General features: G+C 43.8%; 1 protein-coding gene across 5 annotated transcripts in view; it reads right to left on the bottom strand.

Annotated features, from left to right (window-relative positions):
- Positions 1 to 23,352, bottom strand: part of fynb (FYN proto-oncogene, Src family tyrosine kinase b) — a 61,566-nt gene that overhangs the window by 26,534 nt on the left and 11,680 nt on the right. For 3 of the 5 annotated variants that reach the window (XM_054619138.1, XM_054619134.1, XM_054619137.1), the window contains exon 2: positions 22,263 to 22,347. The exons of 1 other annotated variant lie outside the window; for it this stretch is intronic. The gene's annotated coding sequence lies outside the window, so the exon portion shown is untranslated. The remainder of the gene's footprint in view (positions 1 to 22,262; positions 22,348 to 23,352) is intronic. One more of the 5 variants, XM_054619135.1, reaches the window with a different exon arrangement.

The raw sequence follows: 23,352 nt of genomic DNA, 5'->3' as shown, positions 1-23,352 counted from the left end.
CCTCATTTTGGGTGGGGGTGGGGGACCCTTTATCTAACGACACCATTATGAAACATTATACCAGTTATTATTAAAGCCATCAGTTGATAAAAGATGTTAAACCTCAAGGTAAAACTTTAGTGTTTCTTCTTTCTTACTGGATACAGGCCATGCTTCTACAGTAGCCCAGAACGGACAAATCAAACACAAGTCTACAACCTTTTCTTTGATGCAACCAAGTCCTACACTTTGTCCCTTTAAGAGTAGGTAAATTAACCTTTGAGATCCTAACTTGAAAAAACAATTTCTCAAATTTTGACAAAAATGTCAAAGCCTTTTGAAGACTTTATTACAGTGTGCGATATTTTTTTGAGCCAGACCTCTGTGGCGATTAGTGGTACTACATCTAAAAAGGAGCTCTCCAGCAATTTAATCTGTCAAAGTCAATTTACTAGTCATGCAAGATATGATCAAACTTGTGAAAAGACTTGCATTAATGTGTTACGTGGATCAGCGGGAGCTCTGTCAAGTCTGAGAAATGACTCAAGTTACACCAACGGGTTGTGTCAGCTTGGGTTTGTAGATGGAGTTGCATTTTGGGAATTTAAGGATCCAGCTTTTTTTGGGGCTTGACCCGTACGATTAGTAAGGATGTCTAGGCCTCTGCTGCCTTGATTTAGATTATTTAAAAACAAAAAATCTTTATGGAAATGAAATAAATGACTACTAAAAAGTTCTGATTTTGCTTTTGTAATAGAACGAAGGTTTCTGTTGAACACATGTTTTTTAGGCAGAAATGTAGATACCGCCCCAGCCTACAGTCTTAGAAAACATCTTGAAATACTTTCTCAATAGTTTATTTCTGACTAAACTGGGCTGGTCTTTCCCTCAGCAAAAATATTTGCTGAGATTTGAAAAATGACACACCACAGCGGGGGCACAAGATTACCCTTGGACAATGTCCCGTACCCCCAGAGGGATTTAACGCCGTCTAATTGTTTCTCTGCAAAAACAAGGACGAAAATATACCAGCGTCAGGCACGGAGACACAACGGGCCATAAATCCAGACTCTTCTCTAAAGACAAAGTGTCGGTCTGGCCTTCAGCCAGTCCGTCCTCAAAATGTGTCACTAGAGAATATATTTCCCTCCCTGCTCTCTCTCTCTCTCCCTCTCTCTCTCCCCCTGCCTTCCCTCTGTCTGCTGCCTCGGTTGCCTCATGACTGCGGCGAGAAGCAGGATTCACTTGTGACACACCGTTAGGACGGAGAGAAGAATGATGAATGAGGAGTGTGGGCTTCCCCTTTCCTTCTGAGCAACAATAAACAACTGGAGGATCATAGAGAGGAATCTCACTCATTCAGTGTCGCTGCCAAACAATAACCCACTCTAAAATGAGATAATCACACCCCGATCTAATGAGTAGCTGCTGGAGACAAGAGGCTGAAAAGTTGAAAGACATGCAGTAACCGAACAGCAACACCAGGAAACAATATCCGAAATCTATCACAGTGAAATCTGTTGTGGACATTCGTGTTCCCCAGAGGATGGCCCTTAAGGTTTTTTCGCATTTTGTCATCGTGGAGATGGAACCACAATAAAAAAACAACAACACACAACACATTCTAATCTAACATCTTCTATCTGCCCTATTTATTTTTTAAATGTCCACCTTTTCTTATCATGACATCACCAAGGACTCGGAAATGTGATGGATATTTTTCAGTATGTTCTGACACTTAATCGACCAAACGATGAATCAAAAGAAAAATACAATTACTGCCTCATGGTTGTATGCGTTCGCCAACCAGTCAGGTTGCGGTGTACATTCATGCCTGTCCAAAATGTCATCGCTTCGTCATTTAATAATCCGATTCCTTTTGTGTGAAATTGCCATAATTAGCGTATGACTTCTTGATGTGTCACATGATTTATCAGAAGACATCGGTGGAAAGGCGAGCTAGAGTTGGAGAGAGGAGTGCAGGTGTATAGCTTAGTGTTTTCAATGTCACGCCTCAATATTTAAATGACGGTATTCCCCCATCAGTCACCTAAGCCCTATTTGAACTGGACTATTATAACCAGGGGACCTCATGTGATTTAAATATGACTTCCCATGTCTGTGTTTCATTCAAGTGCATTCACATGGAATAAGCAAAGTCTGAATTGGACTCAAATTTACCGTCATTATCCCTTAAATATTTATGTCAAGACTCTGCGTAACATCCGCTTTTGGAAGAATATTATACTATAAAACATTTATACTTAATATTATTAATATTTTTATATTAACAGGCCTATTCATATTTATATAATATATTCACAAAGACCTCTTGTTCTTGTACGAAAAATTGCACACAAAAAAGCGACCCGAAATTACAGGAATGCTGAGGGACTAATATTATGGACCATATATGGAAGGTAATTTGCTGTGTAATTTTTCTATACTAGTCCTGTGTGTAAACTGCTATAGACTCAAAAACATTCCATCACTGAAAATCTGATCAAAATAGGACAATTGTGCATTTAAAAAGTACCCATTCTCAGCATTACTACAGTACTTAACTGACAAAACAAACAATTTACAATTGGTTCTTTCCATCCCGGATTTCCATATTGATAATCGTAACAAATACTGCATGTCTTTAACCTTTGATATTCAATGTAACTTTTATCACAGATCAAAACGACGGCCTTTGTTGATGCCAGCGCCGGCACCGAGAGCAGCCCTCTCCTCCACCAATTAGAACAGGGGCCTCACTCTGACCGACAGGCTGTGACCGCTCTCTTTCAACATAATTACAGGCCGATCCCTCGGATGGCCCTGCTGGTGCACATGGAGGCCGAAACGCCCGTCAGCAACAATCACAGGTTGTCACAGGAAGTGAGAAATAACCGTATTATTTGTGTTTTCTTGTTTTTTTTACCAAACCAAACAAGACAGCCTGTCTATCCCACGGATGAGCCTTATTTAAACCGAATGCCTGCGTAATCTCTCTTATAGGTTCATTCTGTATCTCATTTTTAATGTTAGCATTTATCAACAGTTTAAATGAAATGAAATTGCCTGATATGGGTAACTAAAGGCAACAACAGCGGCGATGCCACGCTCAGCCCGACACTGCAGAGCATCTCTAATCTTGTATGCTCACAGCAGAAGCCACCAATGGCTGAGACCACAAACTGCTCTGAGTTCTGACTCGTTACATGACCCCCGTGATCGGCAGAGGCAGACCGAGTCAGCTTTGGGAAGGGAAACAATCCATTGATCCGTCTGAGCCGGATGGATGGTCTTTCCTGTGCAGTGGTTAAACGATAAGCTTTGGAGTAGGGATTTGTTTTTCAGGGAGAAGTACGGCTCAGCATCACAGCGGGTTGGTAGGGAGCCCGTCATGTTGATCACCTCTAACCACTGCAATGTGTAAAGCTAATGAAAGGGAAAGAACAACATAAAGTGTCTCAGTAAAGTGTTATTCTGCCTTCAGGACAACTTATCCATAAATGATCCAAGTCTGCTCAACTCTAACAGAGGGATGAAGAGTATTCTTATACTATCAGTGGGTGTTTTTGATGGTGGTGATGGAGAACACTGTCCAACATGTCACTCCAAAAACGTCCTCAAATCCTTTGACTTTGTCTTCCCCTACAACAATCCAACAATACCACCTTCTGTTTTTCCCACCAACTCTAATCAATTAGAACAATCGTTTTAGAATTAGTGGATTAGTGGATTCATGCCAAGTCCAAAGACAGCCTTTGCAGTCATAACCCTCTGTTTGTCCAACGCCTGCCTCCTCAGAGCTCTCTGCAGGCCCAGTGAGGACCGAGCCCATCGCCGATCGCTCTCTTTGAACTGAACGCTCTTTCATCTCTTTATTTCCCTTCTTCCTTTCCTTCTTTTCACACAGCTCTCTCTGCTGATTAATTATTCCTCCTTCGAATAAAAAAGCAGCCACCTGCTTGCCGTAGGGGCTGTTTTTCTCCATGCACTCCCCACAGTCTCTCACTCCTCAATCCCAAAGGCTGCAGGAAACGATGGTCGCCGCTTCAGTGAAATGAGGTGTTGCAGAGTCTTTAAGTGTACACGCTTTAATGAAAGAAAAACATGATTTTTTATTTTTTGTTGGCTTACAGCTCTCAGTATGCCGTCCAGATTCGTATCAGACCAAGCATCTCCTCCAATGTTTCAGCCACTTTCAACATGAAATCAATGAACCCTCTAGGAAAAATTCCAATTTCAGAGCAGGACGTGACCAGCAGTGGAGTTGGAGCTATAGTTAGTTAACGCAAAAGGCTATTCATAACACTGGATGGACAAAATTCATTAGCTGCTTTAATTGGAGCCAAAGACTGAAAGCATCTGAACATGTAAAGATAGTGATTAAAGTAGTGAAAGGGGGGAAAATTGATTAACTCAACGTGAAATAAGGTGGCATCCAACTGTGTTCCATGTCTGAGAAAAGAAAGACGCATAAAAAAGGGTGTTGGGCGGGGGTTCACCCAGAGGTTCGACCACGTGCATGTGCTACTCTGAGTGAATAATTCATTGAAAGGTTGCGCAGAGCTGAAGGTATGTCATGGCGTTGGGAGGGCTCCCGTCTGGGGACCTGAGTTTACATTTGATGGGGAGGTGATGGAGCGGGGTTCTGGGGCTCTGAGTGGTTGGTGATGGAGGTCTTACTATCACGTTTTAAACCCTCAGGGAAGGCGTTTTCCACCCCAGTAGCCATTGGAGGTGTGAAGTGAACCCTGGCGGGATCGAGTCCGTGTGAATGAAAACGTATTCGGCTCCAGTAGAGTGGAAACAGGGTGGAGGCTGGAGCGGTGCTAACTAATTTGTTTGGCACCGATGGGGCCCACCGACATGTGGGAGAATATATCCTTGAAAAGGACACGTTTAAACAACTCTTTAAACTGTACCGCTGGAAACAGAGAGCTCTTACTCTGGCCCACCTCCGACACTGGGAAGCATCTCCATCGCCAGGACCCATGGTGGAAAAAAACTTGTGTTATCATGTGTGTTAAGGTGGAAAATCACATGTGGTTATCAAGCTTCTTTATCAATAAATAACATTTAAATGCCACTGTATTTTATCGCGCAGTGTATTGCTTGATTGTGTTGACCGTTAATAAATAAAGTAGTCTACCGAGTGAATATTTAGTTCCTTGTAACATATCAATGAGGCACGACCTCCTGCAATATTGTAACATAATAGAAACATTTCGACAAAATCGATTCATCATGACCAGTAATCAGTTGACTGAAGTAATCATTCACTTTACTCCGTCTTCCTGCTGTGCCCTTCATCAGGAGGAACACCAAAATAGACGGACAGTGATAAATAGGTCTGTGCGGAGTTATAATGAATTAGAAAAAAGATTAAAGGGGGTAAAAGAGGACGGCAGGGAGCAGAGGAGGAAGAGCAGTGGCGGATAGAGATGAGGAGGAGGAGGACGAGTGAGACGGAAATGAGCAGAGAATGGACGGACAGGAAGATGGGAAGGGGAGGAGTGAGCGCCCCCTGACTCTTGTCAAAAGGAGCTCGCTAATGATGGGCTCCGTGTTGTCACATGCTGCGCCTGCTTCTCTGCCAGGGGAAGGCCCTCGTCTCCGCACTCCCAGCATGCCGTCCTGTCGATGTCATGCAGAGAGAGGAGGAGGCCCGTGCCAGTCAGGGTTACCACTCACTCTTTATCGCTACCTATTTCATTCAGTCATGTGACATAAGCTACGAGGATGCGTACAGCCAGCATCATACTCAGTTATCGCCACGGTTGTGAGTCACTGCTGTGCGTCAGATCTGGGACTGAACACGGCAGCAGCATCACGACAGAAAGCTGGGTCGCTGCAGTCGACGGTTCAACCATAATGTTTATTCACGTCCTATCTCTGCTGCCTCACCTCTGGTCACATTTATAGCCTGCTGTGAAGGGACATCATCAATCACTGTTCACTGATGAGGAGACACAGAGACGGGACAGTGTAAAAGGGAAAAAGGTCAAATAGAACCCTGAGGCTAGGTGCTCTTACCGAGGAGTTTATGGTGATGCTAACGCTAGCAGCTCTCTCCCGCTCTGTGTTGTTTATGAAGATGACTTGGACAAACGTATAAGTAGCGGCAAGTTTCAGGATGAACCTCCCCCCTCGGCGGACTCAGAAATAGTCATTTTTTGGTCCTTTTTATAATTTTCTTCTTGATTTTAATTCTGGTGCTAATGAGCCACCACGCGAATGGAGTGGAAGTGGGCAGGGTTCAGGGGCCGGATTGAAACTGGGCCCGTGTTTCGCATTTTGAGTAGTAAAACATGATCATTTTAAACTGCACATACAGTATGTCATGTTATGACAGGGTTAGCAGCAGTAACTAAAGGGGCCTTGGTTAATTATTTGGAATTAAATAAATAGAGTAAACAAAATAATGTCCTATAATTAGTACGGAATTTTAGAAAATTTCTAAATGATGGACCATTAGAATTGTGTGTTACTCAGACCAAATTTCCAAATTTGAAACTTCAAAAAAAAAGTTTACAAGTTTCCACAACTATTTGCTTGGTATTAAATATAAAGGGACGATTCCAGACAAACGACCCAGACCAATGTTCTGTCTTAGCCCCTCTGAGGGCAGCCCTGGCTTTGCACCCCGCGGGGTACCAGAGGTCACCTGGCACATCACAGAGGAAAAACGCCACCGACACAACGCCACTGCTGCGACAGCTGTGACCCCTGCCTCCCCAAAAAACCCTCCCGCTGCCTCCAGGGCAACCCTCCATTGCGCAATCCTGACCAAAAGGAGACATAGCGGCCTATGGACAGGAGGAAACAGGAGGAAATGATTTACAACCTTGGGACAATGTCGGTTAAGGAGGAAACGTTAAAATAAGTGGACAGGAATAACAAAAATATATTTCTCTCAATTTAGGAGGATTGTTTTTCTGAAATGGTAGACCTCAATGAGAAACAAACAGCTGCTAAAGGCTTTCCCGCAGGTCGACATTAAACGGTTAGCATAAAGGTAGCACTCAAAGGCTAGAGTTCCTGCACCGCCAGGAAACAGTTTATTTCAAAGAGGCCGGGTGGAGTCTGTAAAGCGAAGGATCTGGGCTTGATTATCTCGTTTTCACAGCACTTTATTAATATTTTTTTTAACAGCACGCGTCCCTGCAGGTGGTCCGCCTGAGGAAGCACTGACCGCCTTCGTTAAAAAAAAATCACAGACTCTATTCTGCTTTTATCCCTCTCAGCGTGAGCCCCTCAGAGCGAGCAGGTCGCCTCCTCAGTGCGGAGATGATAAAGGCCCGTCTGCGCCACCCGAGCTGGCAGACAGCCATAAAGCACAAAGAAGAAGAGACGACGGTATCTCCAGTTATTTTTTTTAATACACTTCTCTTTATGGTTTGTCTCCTCTCTCCGGTTGGGGATTACGAGCTGCCAAAACTGGAACAGCCCTTCCTCCTGCTGCTGCTGCTGCCTGCTGCTGCCGCCCGGCTCGTCTGTGGGGAAAAGCGGAGAGGCCTGATGCTTGTCTACATCTCTTCCTGCTGGCTGAGCGTGGATCACAACAACACGGCCCGTGACCCTCTCTCTTTTCTCTCTCTCTCGGGCTCGCCCCCTATCTCTCTCTCTACCGCGTAGAAGGAACAAGCCTCAGTCGTGTGCAAGCTGGGTGGGACCAGCGGCGACACCATTGTGTCAGGGCGGCTCAGTGTCAGCGGCGCCAGGGACGACAGCAGTAGGGCTGGTAGGAGCTGGTGGAGGGGTGACAGCGGGCACCTACTGATCCTCAAAAGGTGGAGACCGCAGACGGCGACAGAAACTACCGAGCCTTCGCGAGTCATTACATTACATTACATTACATTTGAGTCATTTAGCAGACGCTTTTCTCCAAAGCGACTTACAATCAGTAGTATGTTACATATCATTCACCCATTCACACACTGATGACAGGCTACCATCAAGGTGCCACCATCAGACTCTAACTAACATTCATCATCCAGTCCACACCGATGGCCTTCAGGAGCAACTTGGGGTTAAGTGTCTTGCCCAAGGACACATCGACTGCTGAAGCCGGGTATCGAACCACCGATCCTCTGATTGGAGAACTACCTTGCTCTCCACTACGCCACAGCCGCCCAGTGGCTCCCGACTACCACTGCAGCCATCCTCCTCCTCAGTAAAGCTCAAGTTACGGAAGCTATTGGCGCTGAAATGATTGGTCGGTCAATTTATCGGTTGAATAACAAAAAAAGAATAAACTGCTGACAATTTTGTTAACCGATTTATCATATATTCAGAGTGGGACACACCAGAGTGTGTGAAAGGGCAATACGTAATAAAGCATTTAAAAAAATGTATTCAAAATATATGAGCATTCATTTTCTTAGATTTAAACAATATAGTTTAACAACAACATATAAAGTTTTTTGTGTTGATTTTGGAGGCCGCTGTGGACAAACGCAGTCGTGTTTCCATTAGCACCACCGCATTGGGTCTTAAAGATTTGCAGCTGTTTTGTTTCTCCCGTGCCTCCCGTCCCTCCAGCGGACCCCGGCAACACAGGTATGGGCCTCCAGCAGCGTTGCGTCGGTGTTGGTCAAAGTAACTTTAATTAAAGAACTAATGTTTAGATTAGCTTATTTTTGTTGCGGACCTACGATGTTTTTCAAGCCAAAATGTGCAGCATCTCACCCTATATATCTCCTACATCTTTTTTTACGGTCGAGGTAATAAATCTTGCTCCAGATGCTCCGTGTGTTACGTGCTCCTTGTGGTCTGGCTCTGCTTTATTGGAACAAGAAAAAAACAAAAAGGTGGAAGCTAGAAGAGAAGGCTGAACCTTCATTAAATGGCCCACAAGGTTACAAATATGTCAGCCAGAAGCGCCCGAAAAAAACCACAGAGTGGTGCCGCTTGATGTGAGCCCTGCAGACGTGCGCTGACAGCTGACCTTCTGTTAATAATGCAGCCGTGTCCAGGACTTGAACCGGCAGCCCCCGCCCCCAAACACTCTCCACTTCCCCCCTGGGCTCTGGATGAATAAACTGCAAAACAAGACGCCGCCTCTGCTCTCCTAATTGAAATATTCATTGCGTCCTCCTCCTCCTCGGAAACCATCAATTATCTTTCCATTTCATTCGAGTGCTCTTCTTCGTTGGTACGAGGCAGGAAACCTCACGCTTTAAACGTGAGCCTTCAACTGCAGTTTAAAATTTAGCTGCACGTGTGATTTAATCATTTACAGAAAATGTCTGTTTAAGTACATTAGCATGTATTTAGCGGCTGTATATACAGCACAGAGCTTTGGCTGGGAAGCAAAGTAGCACATGAGCACAGAATAGAGGAGACACCTTCAGAGTAACTAGAAGAGCACCCTTAGAGGGACAGCTTGACATTTTCAGGTGCTTATTTGTCTTCACAAGGCTTTTGTTACGCTGGTGGAACAGGGAAGTTTCACATTTTGTCCTTCAGATTTATTGTGAAGGGATCCTGTTTCTTTTGAAACTCTTGTCTACAGTGGAGCTGAGGTTTTTTTTGAAGTCATAAAAATACTAAAGTATCAGTTCTGCTCATATCATCTAATCAGGTTAAAAAAAAGTCTGACCACAATGCTAAATAACTAATTTTCTAAGTTAATACAATGATGAAATCTTTAATTATATATGAATAAAAGTGGACACTGTGATGTCACACTGCGGTTTTGAAGCCTGCATTTTGGCCGTCGTCATTTTGTTTTTTTTACATAAGTGACGTGAGAGGGTGGAGCCAAGAACAAGACATTTTTAGTCGTCAAAAAACACCTGTTGTATCAACAAATCATTTTGGATAAAAGAAGAGGAGGATTTAATTTCTTGATTGCTGCTCAACAAATTAAAAACAAGTATTCCTAAAATACATCTACGCCCCAACTAAAACATTTTTTTTTTAGCATTCCTGCATTCATTATACAAAAGACAGCATAGATGCAGACTGGTAACGGGAGGAGGGAGAGGAAGAGGTCGGGCGGGGGTGTAGGCCTTGGTCAAGCCCTACACCCCCGCCCGACCACTCCTCTCTGCTGCCTCGGGGCGACTGGTTGCCCCGTCGCTCAGAGGTCCCTGCGGCCGATCCACCCGGTCACAGCTTTTTTCTGTCCTGGCCCCTCAGTGGAGGAATGAACTCCCCACTGACGTCAGGACAGCAGAGTCACTGCCCATCTTTAGGCGCAGGCTGAAAACTCACCTCTTCAGGAAGTACTACCCGGAGCCTTCCTCGTAGCACTTATTGCATTCGTATTAGTTGCTGCACTTACTGTATTCCTATCAGTTCGCTGCACTTATTGAATTCGTATTTGTTTACTGCACTTATCCTATTCGTAGTAGTTTGTAGCACTTATTATATTCGTATTAGTCTGTTGCAATTATTGTTTTCGTAGTAATCTGCCTCTGCACTATACTTCTGCTCTGGTTTATACTTTGAGATGCTTGTTTAAGAAAGGAGATGCACTTATGACTTCTGGTGACTAGTAGTTCTCTTGAATACCTATGTTGAATACACTTCCTGTAAGTCGCTTTGGATAAAAGCGTCTGCTAAATGACTGTAATGTAATGTAAAAAAGATGACATTTGACAAATGTCCCACGGCCCAGGATCGCACCTGGAATGTTGTGGTTTTATAGCATATCCATTCTGCTACCAATTGGGACCACATTTGACATCGCAGATCAATCAGACCCATAGTCCGTTTAAGATTAAGTTTGAGTAAAATGGACTCTTTACCACCTTAAGAAAAAATAGTTTGAACCAAAATTCGCCTTCCTTCATTAGGTAGAGAGTAATGGACTTGTTCTGTGAGCCGGAGAAAGCCAAAATACTGCAACGAAGAGCAGCTCGCAGATCAACACTAAGTGCAATATTCAACTTATTATAAAGAGTGACATATGGAGGACAGCCCTATTGTCAAACCCGTCTTCTGAGACTGCTGCGATGCTGACTCCACAGGAAACAGGAGGACATAAAGCATTGTTACAACTCCTTGCTTTTTTTAAGTTTTCCTTAGGTCCTCAATGAATTCAGGGCAGCAAGACAAAAGGCTCTCACTGGTACTGCTAAGGGCTTTGCTTCTTACTGGGGCACACAGGTTTACCGTCACAATGGCAATACCTTTATGAGGGAAAAACTACAAACTAAAAAGTGAAAACGGTACCGACTACGCGTTTTATCTGGTGAGGCGCTGCATTTTTCTGCAGATGTGCAGAAGGTGCAACAACCTGCTGAACGCTCACTTATCTGGGCCTCATCACTTTGTGACGGGATGTGGTTAGAAGCCTGATACACACCTTGAAAGGGTGATACATTTCCAGTCAACTCTCTGAGAACATCAACTATGCGATGACGTGGCTCGGGCTCCACCCCAAAAAAGAACTCTGAAAATAACCGCTCGGTTCTTCCATTCCGGAGGAAGACAGTTTTGCTGATGAAGTCAACGAGTCAACCAGTCATCCTGGAAATAGGCCAAGGAGGCCTCTATGTTCTGCTCCAGCAAGCTCTCTGCGTTTCATCTTCACAGTTTCACTTTCTTAACCTGGAGTCGAACAAGGCTGGGGGAGCGCGTCACTGGTTTTGACTCTGGATCCTGTCAACCCCTTTCTACAGCAGAAGTAAAACACAGAGCTTACTTTGAACCACTCTGCTGTCTACATGTCAGCTTACTATGCCACTTACAGAAGATGTATGTTTTATTACCCCGGCAGCCACATTCATTCTTCATGGCAGGATAAATGAGTTTGATGCCATACCGCATTTGTGCTGCGGTAACTTCCCCCACCTTGCAGAGGAAAAGGAAGTGCCAGAAATATATCTTTATTCATTTCTCCTGTATTTACACACCTTCACTACTCATTTCAGCACCCACGTTGTTGGTTTTTTTAGTGCAATAACTATGAGGTTCTAGCCAATAGGTATTTACAAGACAGTTTGGTCAATCAACTTAAAGTTGTGCTATACATTTCTTTCTTTTTTAAACCTGCTTCCTAAAACTTTCAGACTCACTTTCATGATAGTTTTTACTCAACCCTCACTTGGGGTGATAGGGGTTAAGTTTTTTCTATGGTAAATTGATTTTATTGTTATTGATTGGAGTTCTATTTTTGTGCCATTAAGTGTTTATTGAACTGTTACGTTAGAAATAGAGAGAGGAAACATTGAGAGAGAGAGAGAGAGAGAGAGAGAGAGAGAGAGAGAGAGAGGGCGGCATGACAGGCAACCGACATCTTGCATTCTACTTTCTGTGCTGATTTATTTATTTATTTTTCCCCATTCTGTTTTTAAAAAGTGCTAAATAAATTCAGAACATTCAGTCAAATTAATAAAATAAATTGAATAATCTTGGAAATTCATACTGATGATGACCAGATTTTTTTAAAGAGTAGTAATATTGGAAAAAAAAGCATACAGGCTACATCCAAGTACAACTGTTGAACATCAGAGTCTGACGTCACAGAAGCCAGATTTACCTCTAAGCGAACGAGGCACGGTCGCCAATCATCGACCCTACGCGGCGATCTGTCTCCAGCCCCCCGTTGCTAGGTTACCACATTCCTGAGCACACTGATGTGCTATGGGGTTCCTTGCTCTGCTGGCAGGGCCAGGCTGGGCAGAGTCAGGGGGAGTGGAACTGAGGCAGTAGCCATGGCGATGTGAAATCCTGTGAGTGATGGAGGATGAACCGGCGCGACAACACTTAGACAGCTCTGCTTCAAAACACGTCTCTGGAATGAAAACTATACCTCTCTGTTCCTGTGTGTGTGTGTGTCTGGTGACTGTGCGACTTCAGACATGAGAATGTGATGTGCCTCAGAGGAGAGGAGTGGTACAGCTGTGCCCGGCTCGGTACAGCGCGTTCCCACACACAGAGCTGCAAGCGTCTAGACAGCAAACCCAGACCCAGAACCCCCCCCCACACACACTGCTCAGCACCTCCAAAGAGGATTGTGTTCCGGCTGGGGGATAATCTTAAAGGCTCATCGTTCATTGTCTTAACATGATGCACCCACTTGAGGAACGCGGCCCAACAGGAGAGACAGGAAGTGAACAGCGAGGATACCAATTTACACAAACTGATGACTAAAATGTCAAAAGGAAAAAAAATATATTTTTATGTTTCATCATCACTGAAATGAACAAAGAAAACTAAGCTAAATTGAACAACAAACATGTATTTTATGCGGCATAACACATTTATGATGCCATACATCATACAAAATGTTAAAAATGCTAGTAGAATTTCTCTGTGTTTTGCATACAATAAAATATAATAATTAATTCTCTATATATTAAACACTTTGCTTAGTGTTACATCTATTAGGTGAAAAAATGGGGGCTTCACGTGCTCTACATATTGAACTATTTACATTTGTATAACCTCTACTCACAACCCCCTCTCTCTACATAAACAGCCTGCAGTTCAGTCAAAATTTCACTGAATCTTTGTTACATGACTGTTTGTCTCAGTCAGTCAATCATGGCTCTAAATTGTGCTGAGGGGCCCAGAATTAAATAATTTAATTTTGGCAACATTTTTAATGAGAAATAAATAATATCGCAATTTGAAGCTTCGATTGCGTTATTTTTCTTGACGGAGCGATCCTTTTTACAGTTGCTGTCTATGTAAAATGGTGTAATTTAACGTTTTTTAAAGAAAACATGTTTTAGTGCCATTTTAAGAATTTTAAGCATATTTTATGATTATCAGGATGATAGCTTATATTGCAATTATTTTTGGCCAGGATAATTGTGGCATGAAATTTTCACATCATCCTATACCTGAAATCAATCTCCCTATAATGTGGTCTAACTGTTGTTTAAAAGCCTTTTCTACATTGGAAAGTATGTAACAATGTCTTTTTAAAACTTTTAGTTATTTTTTTTAGATATTTAGTATGAAAAACCAAAGAACCGCCTTAAAATAAATCCAACATGTGTGATTTGAGTGCTCCAATTTTACTCACGACAACTTCTGACTTAGATTTGATAATTACTCATATAGTAGTTCGTTGTTTTAGTGAATGAGGTGGTACACAAGTTGAAGCAGCTGCACTGTGTGTGTGTTTGACAATCCACAGCGGTCATTCCAAATCCCATCCACAAGTTCCAGTTCTTCCATAAAGTACTACCCTCGACCAAGGCCTTTTTGTGGGGTCAAATGTGGCAGGAACTAAATTTAGACCCTGGTCCACTGCTGTCAAAACACATAAAGTTCCTCAAAAGCTTCCTCTTTGCGGAGGGAAGTTCCTGGGGTAGAAAAGGATCTATATATATCTTGTCATGGACAATTTGCTGGACGAGGAAATAGTCAACACACTTTCATTTCATGTCAATATTGCAAGTCATTGTTGATTTGCACCACAGTGTTGGGCAGACGAATAGACTGAACACCGTTTTGGTAAAAGTGTGGTGTGTAGCTGAACCATAATCCACCAGGAGAAATGACTGAGAGACTGGTCGCGCAGGGGCAGAGAGGCTTGTCTGCCGGCCTCAAGGCTGGGCTGAATGACCCGCCAGGGGGGAACTTCCTGTGTGATGGACTGACCATCAATCATGGTGAAGCCACGTGGGAAGCAAAACACAGAGGAGCTCTGTCCTCAGCTGTGACAAATCTTCAAAATCAAGGTGCCCTGTCCGATGGAAGAATTTGTCCACGCAAACCCGTACACTGAATCTGTGAGTCTGGATTTTACACCTCTCATACCCAAAAGTCGACTTTGGGTCACCACGGTAATATCATACGAGAGAGGCGGGCCTGATGCAATCCCCCCCCCAGTTGTCTGTCTTTGGTTTGCAGCGAGGCTACAGCAAAACACAGCAGGTGGGCTCCTTCAAGACAAATGAACAGGAAACGTCTTAAGAGGGCCGCGGTGCTGATGCATCAGGCTGATATTCTCATTTACTGTAAGCGCATCCGAACCCGTCACACTTCCTGCTTCCTTCGTTTCCTTTTCTTGTTTCACATCTGTCTCATGGCTTCATGCTGCACCCAGGTCGTGAGATAATGAAGAGTTTCATATATCCATGGCAGATTAGTAAGTCATTCGCTGCAGCTATGATACGATCTTCAGTTTCTTCTGCGTGCGGCTGACTGTGGACGGTGTCCGCAGCACAGTGTAGGGGACGTGAGCACTCGCAGTGTTGATGCATTTTTAACGTGGTGTTCAAGTAGACAAACAGTTGGGGCAGGTGTAGAATTATTTACACTTATCTATCTAAATAATTAAAAAGTAGTGAGTATGTGGTTTGTTCAGAGAGTTTTTTTTTATTCGAATACCTGGTATTGTATAGGCACTAGTGTTTCCAACAATTCCCAGCCTTAGTCATGAAAGATTGTAGTTTTTGAAGGGATATTTTGGATGTTTTGAAGTGGGGTTGTGTGAGGTACTTATCCATAGTGAGAGTAATACTTACGGTATATGGCGGTCGGGATGCCACCAGTTTGGACAGGAGTACCGGCACAGGATCAAAGCAATGCACTGTTGTTGATGTAATATCAGTTTAAGTGTACGCTATAATCAGATTATTTTCGCTGGTGTACCTCGCTGTCAGACAGCTACACAGTCTATGTTTCTGACGAGGGAACTGAAGCCAATATATCCATCTATGCTCTCGCTAAAGCCTTCGGACTCCCTTGAAAAAAACCCAGTAATTACACCTCAGAGAACATAAGAGTTGTGGTTCTTCCACTGCCTCGATCGGTTACTTTGTTTGTGTTACTGCATGACTTTGTGAAGTTCGGATTCACACAATAAGACAAACCAGCAAGTCTGGTAGTTTTTGGTGAAAATTGAAAATATTATAAATATAGCGTACACGTAAAATGATATAATTTTTTTTAGGTGCCAGAAACACGTTTTACTGCGTCCCCCGTCTACAACAGAACATTGCTTTGCTGCTTGCTGGTGCTCCTGTCTGTTCCTCCAAACTGTTGGTGTACCGACTGTTATCTACTGTAAGTAAATCATTGACTATGGATAAGTACCTCATACAACCCCACTTCAAAACATCCACACTATCCCTTTCATGTCTTCCTAATTGCTCACTCCCGAAATATTTTAGGAAGTACATGTGTGTGCTGACAGACAGGGCAAGCTCCAAGCTTCCTTAGCAACCCCCCCACCCCTCATCCTCTTCAGTGGCTGTAAATCAGCTGAGCAGCAGGCTTCTCCCAGCAGTCAAAACAGCGAGGTTAAACTAGCACTAATTCCTGCGGGGCTGCTCATTAAGCCGCTGGCTTAGTCTCTGGGGACCCGAGGCTGGCATATGGACGCAGCCCAACGGCCACCCCTGTACCTCCCTCCCTCCCTCCACACTATAATTAAAACCACGTCACAGCTAAACCTCCATTGATGAGCCAGATTGCCCTAAGCGGAGGAGGCTGGTGCAAACATCAAAAGTGCTCTTCTCTCCACGTCCGCGTTGGCGCCACGAAACCGCACTCAACCACCTTGACAACCCTCAGTCTGTAAATTGGTTAATAAGACATGATGACAACGCTGAGTGGGGACACTGGGAGCTCTGAGGGAATCAAAGAGCGGCAGTCCACACGGTGGGTTGTTTAGATAACTGGAACCCTGTGGGATTTACGGCGTTTCTGCCCCAGAGGGGTTTTTCTTTGTGCGATTCGATAGCGTCTCGCCCGGGAGGGTTTGATATTAGTGCTCATTTGCAAACCAGAAATGTTTCCGTGCCGCGTCCGAGTGAAAGACTCCATTGTTGGCCTCTGTGCATCCGTGTCCACAATCGGCTCGTCCGAGTGTGAAGCCGTTTAGGAGACCTTGCGCACCTTAAAGCCTCTCGCGGCTCCCGGTGACAATATACCCGTCACATCTCTCAGCAGGGCCGAGCGGTAAGTCTAAAGCTTGTCAATGAGGAGCTACGGCTGTAATCGTGTTAAGGGTGGAGCTACCATCTGACCCCCCTGCTTTTTCAAAACTGGCCAATAAAAAAAAAAGAGCTCATTCTCTTCTCCCCACACGCTTAATCTGCATGCATTAAATACAGGGGGAGCACTTGTCTCTGATTTTTCTCAAGATGCCTTTATGCAGCGGAGGAATTGGCACAGTGACACGTGACAGCACCGTCAACCACGCAAGTCTGATCGGGTCAAGAATTTTCAGAGGCGTAAATAGTTGAACAGATTCAAAAGCAAGTCATTGGTGTGCTGCAGCAGATGTGTCGGTAGAAGGTGGGCTCTTTAGCAGGTCTTGAGTCAGTAAAAACAGGATGAGGTTATGGTGCTGTACCGTTGACACAGCAGGCCCTCTCGCACAACCACATCTTAACACGCTGCAGGGCTGCAGCCAACTGTTCAAGCATTAGGCGGAGACAGTTCATAAACTTGAAACCATGTTACTTTTGATAGTCAAACAAAGAAAAAAAACAATCCCTATAAACAGACAGCACACCGCGTGAACGCACCGGTCTTCACCCAACCACCCACCCACCCAGTGGAACGCTATGACAAGCAACAGATGAGGGGGGTTAGGTGAGAGATCATTAGAGTGCTGTGGTTGGAAACCCCTCCAGCCAATGAGTTCCCTACGCCCATGCTGGCCCCCTTTTATGTGAAGCAAGATGGAGGGATGAGGGATAGAAGAGAACATCTGTAGATGAAGCAGGTGATCAATCACTCCACCTCTTCTTTGCCCTTTTTCCTCTCCACCTCTTCTAGATGTTATGACTAATTTACTATGTTTTATGTATGTATGTTTGTATGGTTAGCAGTGCATTGCAAAAGAACACAAGCTCAAACGGCAAGGTATAATTCTACCCGACTACTAAGAAAAACCCCTAAAAAAACACTCTTGGCAAACAAACCAGCATTTTTTTGTGCCCATTTTTGCCGATTGGGGTGTATATTTTTATCTCGGGATATTTCTAGCACTTTGTTCTACAATCATGCACTGGAATAAGCTGTTACAGGAGCAGCAGACATACCAAGCTTTCCCTGACAGTAACGTCGATAGACCAGTATAAGATGCCAGCCCACGGCAAAGTTTGAGTGAGGAGCGTGACATTTAACATGACGCGCCAGATGGTTTGTTACACAGAAGCATCGGAGACGCCGTCGTTCAAAACTGTTTGGAAAAGGGCAGGCACTTACAAAAAACAACAAAAAAAAAAAAAAAACACGATCCTTGTATTCTTTCAGGAATACAACAACTTAAACAGAACATATACAGTTGCTTTTACCCCAGTAGCAAGGGCTCACTGAATGCTTCTGGGCTGAAACTGACAATTCATTGAATCATCCATTAAGCAGATTATTTTCTCGATGACTTGATTCATTATTGACTCTATAAAAAAGGTCAGAAAACAGTGCCAATTTAGGGTCACATATTCGCATTGTCCGAAGACCTGAAACCAGAATAGAGGACACAAATTTAAATAATGGTAATTGCAGATTTATCTTCTGTGGACTGACAAATGACTGATTCAGCTTTAGAACGGTTTGATCAGTAACATTACGCACATTTTAGAATCTATACCAGGGAGCACTGTTGCTGTTCTAGATGCTCATGTTGGACCAACACTGTATTATGTCTGTTCATGTCTTATGTGCACCGACAAAGAAGTAAATTCAGTGTAAAATATTTCCCTGGGATCATCCTACATCATCCATGAGGCATTTAAATGTCCAGGTTTTTTTTTACTATAAATGTGTATCTACATGATGAGCTGTAACGATATCTACGAGCCACACATTCTGCAATATATGGCTGCACATGAAGACCTCTGATGTATATAGTTTCTGCTGTCACTGCTGGCAGATACAGAGGGATATCTCAGTGTGCTGTGGTGGTGGTGCTGACTGAGGATTGCTGGTTCCAGTGCAGCACTTTGATGGTTCCCATAGCGGAAGTCTCTCAGCGGGGCCTTGAGCGTGGCTGCTGCTGCTGCAGATAATTCGCTCCTCGGCAGCGTCGTGAAGATGAGGAGTGGATCTGACGGTCAAGAAGACAGCTCTTTCTATTAAGCTGGATATTGTAATGGAAAATTATATTAGTGTATGTTGGAAGTATATAGTGTAAAGGGTTTGAATGAAATGTACTATGATGTGAAGATTTTACTCTAAAGGTTTTGAATGAAATGTACTATGATGTGTATTCTAAAGGTGGAGAACCTCGTCTCTCTGTATGCTAAGTTACACTGTGTGGAGACGCTCCTTATGTCCTTTCATTCATGCCCCCACCTTTTGGCCCTCTCACACCTTGGTCCTTCCTCCCTACCTGAGACTCATACCCACCTTTTGGTCTTCTTCCTCTCCTTTGTTTTTCTACCTCTTCTTTGATATTCATGCACCCCTTTTGTTCTTCATACCCCCCCTCCTTCACCCATTCATTGTCAGGAGATGCTAACTCAGAACTGAGCCTGGCCACCCCGGCTCCCATATATACAGGGGTGAGCAGCCTGACTCGGGAGTTCAGTACTTTGCAGGCTCCCGGTGACTCTGTAAACTTCTGGCTCTTTCATGCAAAGAAATAAAATACCGCAAGGACATTTCATTTGTCATTGGATCATTATTTCAACGCTCACTGGGACTCATCTCGGGACATAGATAGTACTAGTACAAATTGGGTATTAGTATAGTAAATTGTATTGGAAAAACTTCCACCACAATATTCAACAGCCATCAAAGTGGCCAAAGGATGAGAACCTGCTGGCGGTGTTTCACGCGGAGGTTATAGAGGGGCCTCTTTAAGACTCGGTAACAAGCACGGGGAGCAAACACAAAGCATACTGCATACTGCATCCTGCGTGAGTCACGGTGCTAGTTGGCAGCCTCATACGGATCCCTTAATAAGGCGACAGGAAAGCATGCTGAAGACCAAAAATGCCACCAGATGTGTCAATATAACGGAGTGGAGCCTAACTAGGGTTCATTAGTGGCACCACTTCTTCCTCAGCTGCTCCTCCTCACAGTCTTGGCAAACTGAGAACCACAATGAAGCCTCAGTCTGAAGGCGACGCTGACATTTTGACGACTATCCGCTCATCCCACACCGGCCCACGGTCATTATCTCTGGAGGTGGCAAGCTGGGAGGACCAGTAAAGGGGCGAGAAGTCGGCTTTGTAGCGAACGCAAGTACGTGTTTGTCTCATGGCTGCATACGATTCTAGCAATATCAGTATCTGGGATAATGTGAGGATGATCACCACTGTGCCGTTTATCTGCACAATGCAGACACTCACAAGTGTGAAAAACATGATTGGAACCGGTGACTCATTTTTCTGTTTCTCACCAGCCTACAATACCACCTACCCAGCAAAGGTGCTGAAGCACACACATACACACACACACATTCACACACACTTTAACCTACTCCACATTCACACAGTAAAGTTGATTGCGACTCTGCAGAGCTTCTTTTTCTGACGCCTGCCGTATCTTCCGTGTCACCAAATAAAAAAAAACGCGCCAGTTCTGCCGGCTCCTGTCTCTGAGCAGCGAGACATATAGGAGCACCGTAGGAAACTGGAGCACACACACAAATAAAGGAGACGTTAGCGCAGCGATGACTGAGCCTGCATAATGAATACACTTGCTATGAATGTCGGATACTCAGCTGACTCTGGATTCCTGGAAGGAACCCTTGTTCAGCTCGTTTCCACTAACCCATTGATGAATTCTACCAAAACTCCTTTCCATTTATAGCTGTTTGTCGGTTGCTCGGCTGGGTTTTTGCAATGCATCTCCTTTGTCAGCGGGAAGGGTCTTGATCTTCGGAAGCTGGGCTCACAGTCAAGAAGAGGAAGCTACAGACTGAAGGGGCCTCTGACTAGACCAGACACAGACATCTCTTTGGCTTCAAAATAGCATCGCAGAACAAGTGAAGCTAACAAATGGCTGCCAAACATCAGTTTGAAACAATATATTGATGTGCTAGTTACTTTTTTTCAATAAATGCCCCTTGTGTTTAAAGCCCAGCCCAGACCCCCCACAAATTTTAATTGTGAACCACGATGGTTGTTAGTTGTGCTGCACCACATCAACCCTGGCCCTTTGGGAGCCTCATGAGGAACCCTGGGTGGGTTCTAGATGAAACCCTTGAATATAAAAGTCCCCTGGGTGGGGGTTCTACCGGGAACCCTTTTATATTAAAGCTCTACTATAGGGATGAGACCCTTCCAAAACATTTGGTTTCACCTCTCATGTTTTATCTCAATCCAAAACTCTTACCTATTTTAACAACATTTTTACAAACTGTTCTCTGACTCAGGTTCATTGTGGCCTTGTGAAAAACAGTCCAGCTGTGACTCTGTGAGTTGAGGAGGCAAAGCACACAGCGCTGCTAGCTGTCGAAGCCTAATCTGACATCACTGACATCATGTTCTTCTTGTTCCTCGCGCTAAGATTGGAAATAACCGTCAGGTCTTTCATCTGCCGTAATATATTGCATGTGATAAGAAAATGGGTTGACAGAACACATGAGAAATCACACAGTGGTGTAGATGCAGTGTGCACTGGCTGACATTACATTAACCCCCGCTGAGTCGTACAGGCCGACCTTACAGCTGCTTTAGCTGTGGATTAATGATGTCAGGTCAGGTCATGTCATATGAAGATATACAGGAATACAACACTTTAGCTTTTAGCTGGTAGCATCTGTCGCCCTGCAGGTCAACCTGAAACAACAACAATATACTGCCCCAGTGATAGCAGGTACAGTTGCATGTGGTGGAATTTGCTATACAGCTCCAAATACATTTTTTTTAAAAAAAATTTAACTGCACCATTTGGTATATTTGTACTTCTTTCTCAACACTTTCACCATAGCTTCAAATCAATGAAGTATTTTTATCAGAATTTTCCAAAATGTAGCAGACTGACCACGTATACAATTTATTTTGGAGGTAGATAGTTAAATGATTTCAGATTTCACATGGTCACATGATTACTTTCCAGCAAATCTCTAAAGGAAGACGTTTACCTTTTTTAATTTATGAGAGTTTAAATCTATTATATAAAAAATACAGTCATTGCTCATGTGCTAAAGGTGTGTTTGTGTGCACTAGGGACAGCAGGTTTGCCTCTCAGCATGGTGGGTACCTGTGCATGGTTTAATACGTGTGTGTGTGTGTGTGTGTGTGCTCTGCTATCCTTGTAAGTCCTCCAGAAGGAGCATGTCTTGCAGTCCACACTATGTAACTGTAACACGCTGACCTAAACGTGCCCTGAATTCATCGGTGAGAGAGTTTATGTGAGGTTACAAATGAGCGTTGGAGTGTGTGAGTCCAGCGGAGTGTGACGAATCATACCTCTGGTTTTCAGCGTATCAGGATTTCTGTTTTTTTTTACTATTTCCTCCACATTGCTCCGTGCGCCGCCGAAACAGAGGCCCTGCTGGGACACAGAGACGCTCAATTATTCATCGTCGCATTCAATAAAACATGAATTCCAACCCGCACGTGGCAACCGCCGCCATTCACACTTCTTTGCGAAAATGGGTCAAACTTTTCCCACAATGCTTTGGGACGACGTCAAGGGACTGACAGCCTCAACTTCTAACAGTGATGCTTTTTGTAGAGAGGAAGGGGTCGATACACACAGATTTTTTCCAGCTGGAATACATGACCCCAATCCACTTTTCCCAAAAAATAAAACACAGAACATGTGGCCATTGTGGCTGTAATATTTCAATTAGTAAACAACAGGTTGCTGCAGAGAACGCAGGAGCTGCCAGCTTGAATCATATGCCGATGTGATGGCCCCATTTCACTGCCTCTCCAGCAGGCAGGTGGATTTTTAGATAACCCATTCGTTCACCTCTCCAGGTGTGAATGAGGAGACGCTATTAAATGAAGGGCATCACAAGCAGGCTTGATGAAAAAAAAAAAAAAAAACACTCACTGCCATCTGGTAGTGGACGCAACAATTAATCTTTTCATTTCATGCACTGAATCACACTAGGGTTTGGCGTCATGGCTGGTGTGATCCAATCTCGAGATGGTCGTTCTCTAGTTTGCATTTGCATCTTACTAAAGCACTCTTTTTCCTTTACATGAGTTATTCTTGTTCTGTCACAAAAATATAGGAATAAACTTTATGTTAAATGGTTAGCCCAAAACTTTGTAATTGTAAAGGTATTTTCTGTGATTGATGCTGTATTGTCATTGAAAAAAATTAAAAGTGTAAAATAGAATAAATAAAGTTTCTCTGCCCAGTTTTTTTTAAAGTATTTTTTCTGATGCTCTAATGGAAAGACTATTCTATAACTCCTACAAGTGTAAATCTTACAAGTGTGAGGAAAAAAGTGCAGAGCTAAACCCTAAAGGACGTCTCTGACACTCTACAAGGCGACTTTCATTAACAAGACAAATCTCCACCCGGCGTTGACAAACTTCAACG

The sequence above is a fragment of the Anoplopoma fimbria genome, chromosome 18, assembly GCF_027596085.1.
Source record: "Anoplopoma fimbria isolate UVic2021 breed Golden Eagle Sablefish chromosome 18, Afim_UVic_2022, whole genome shotgun sequence".
Classification (NCBI taxonomy): domain Eukaryota; kingdom Metazoa; phylum Chordata; class Actinopteri; order Perciformes; family Anoplopomatidae; genus Anoplopoma; species Anoplopoma fimbria.
The sequence above is the reverse complement of the archived record's forward strand: the minus strand, read 5'-3'. Positions and strand labels throughout refer to the sequence as shown.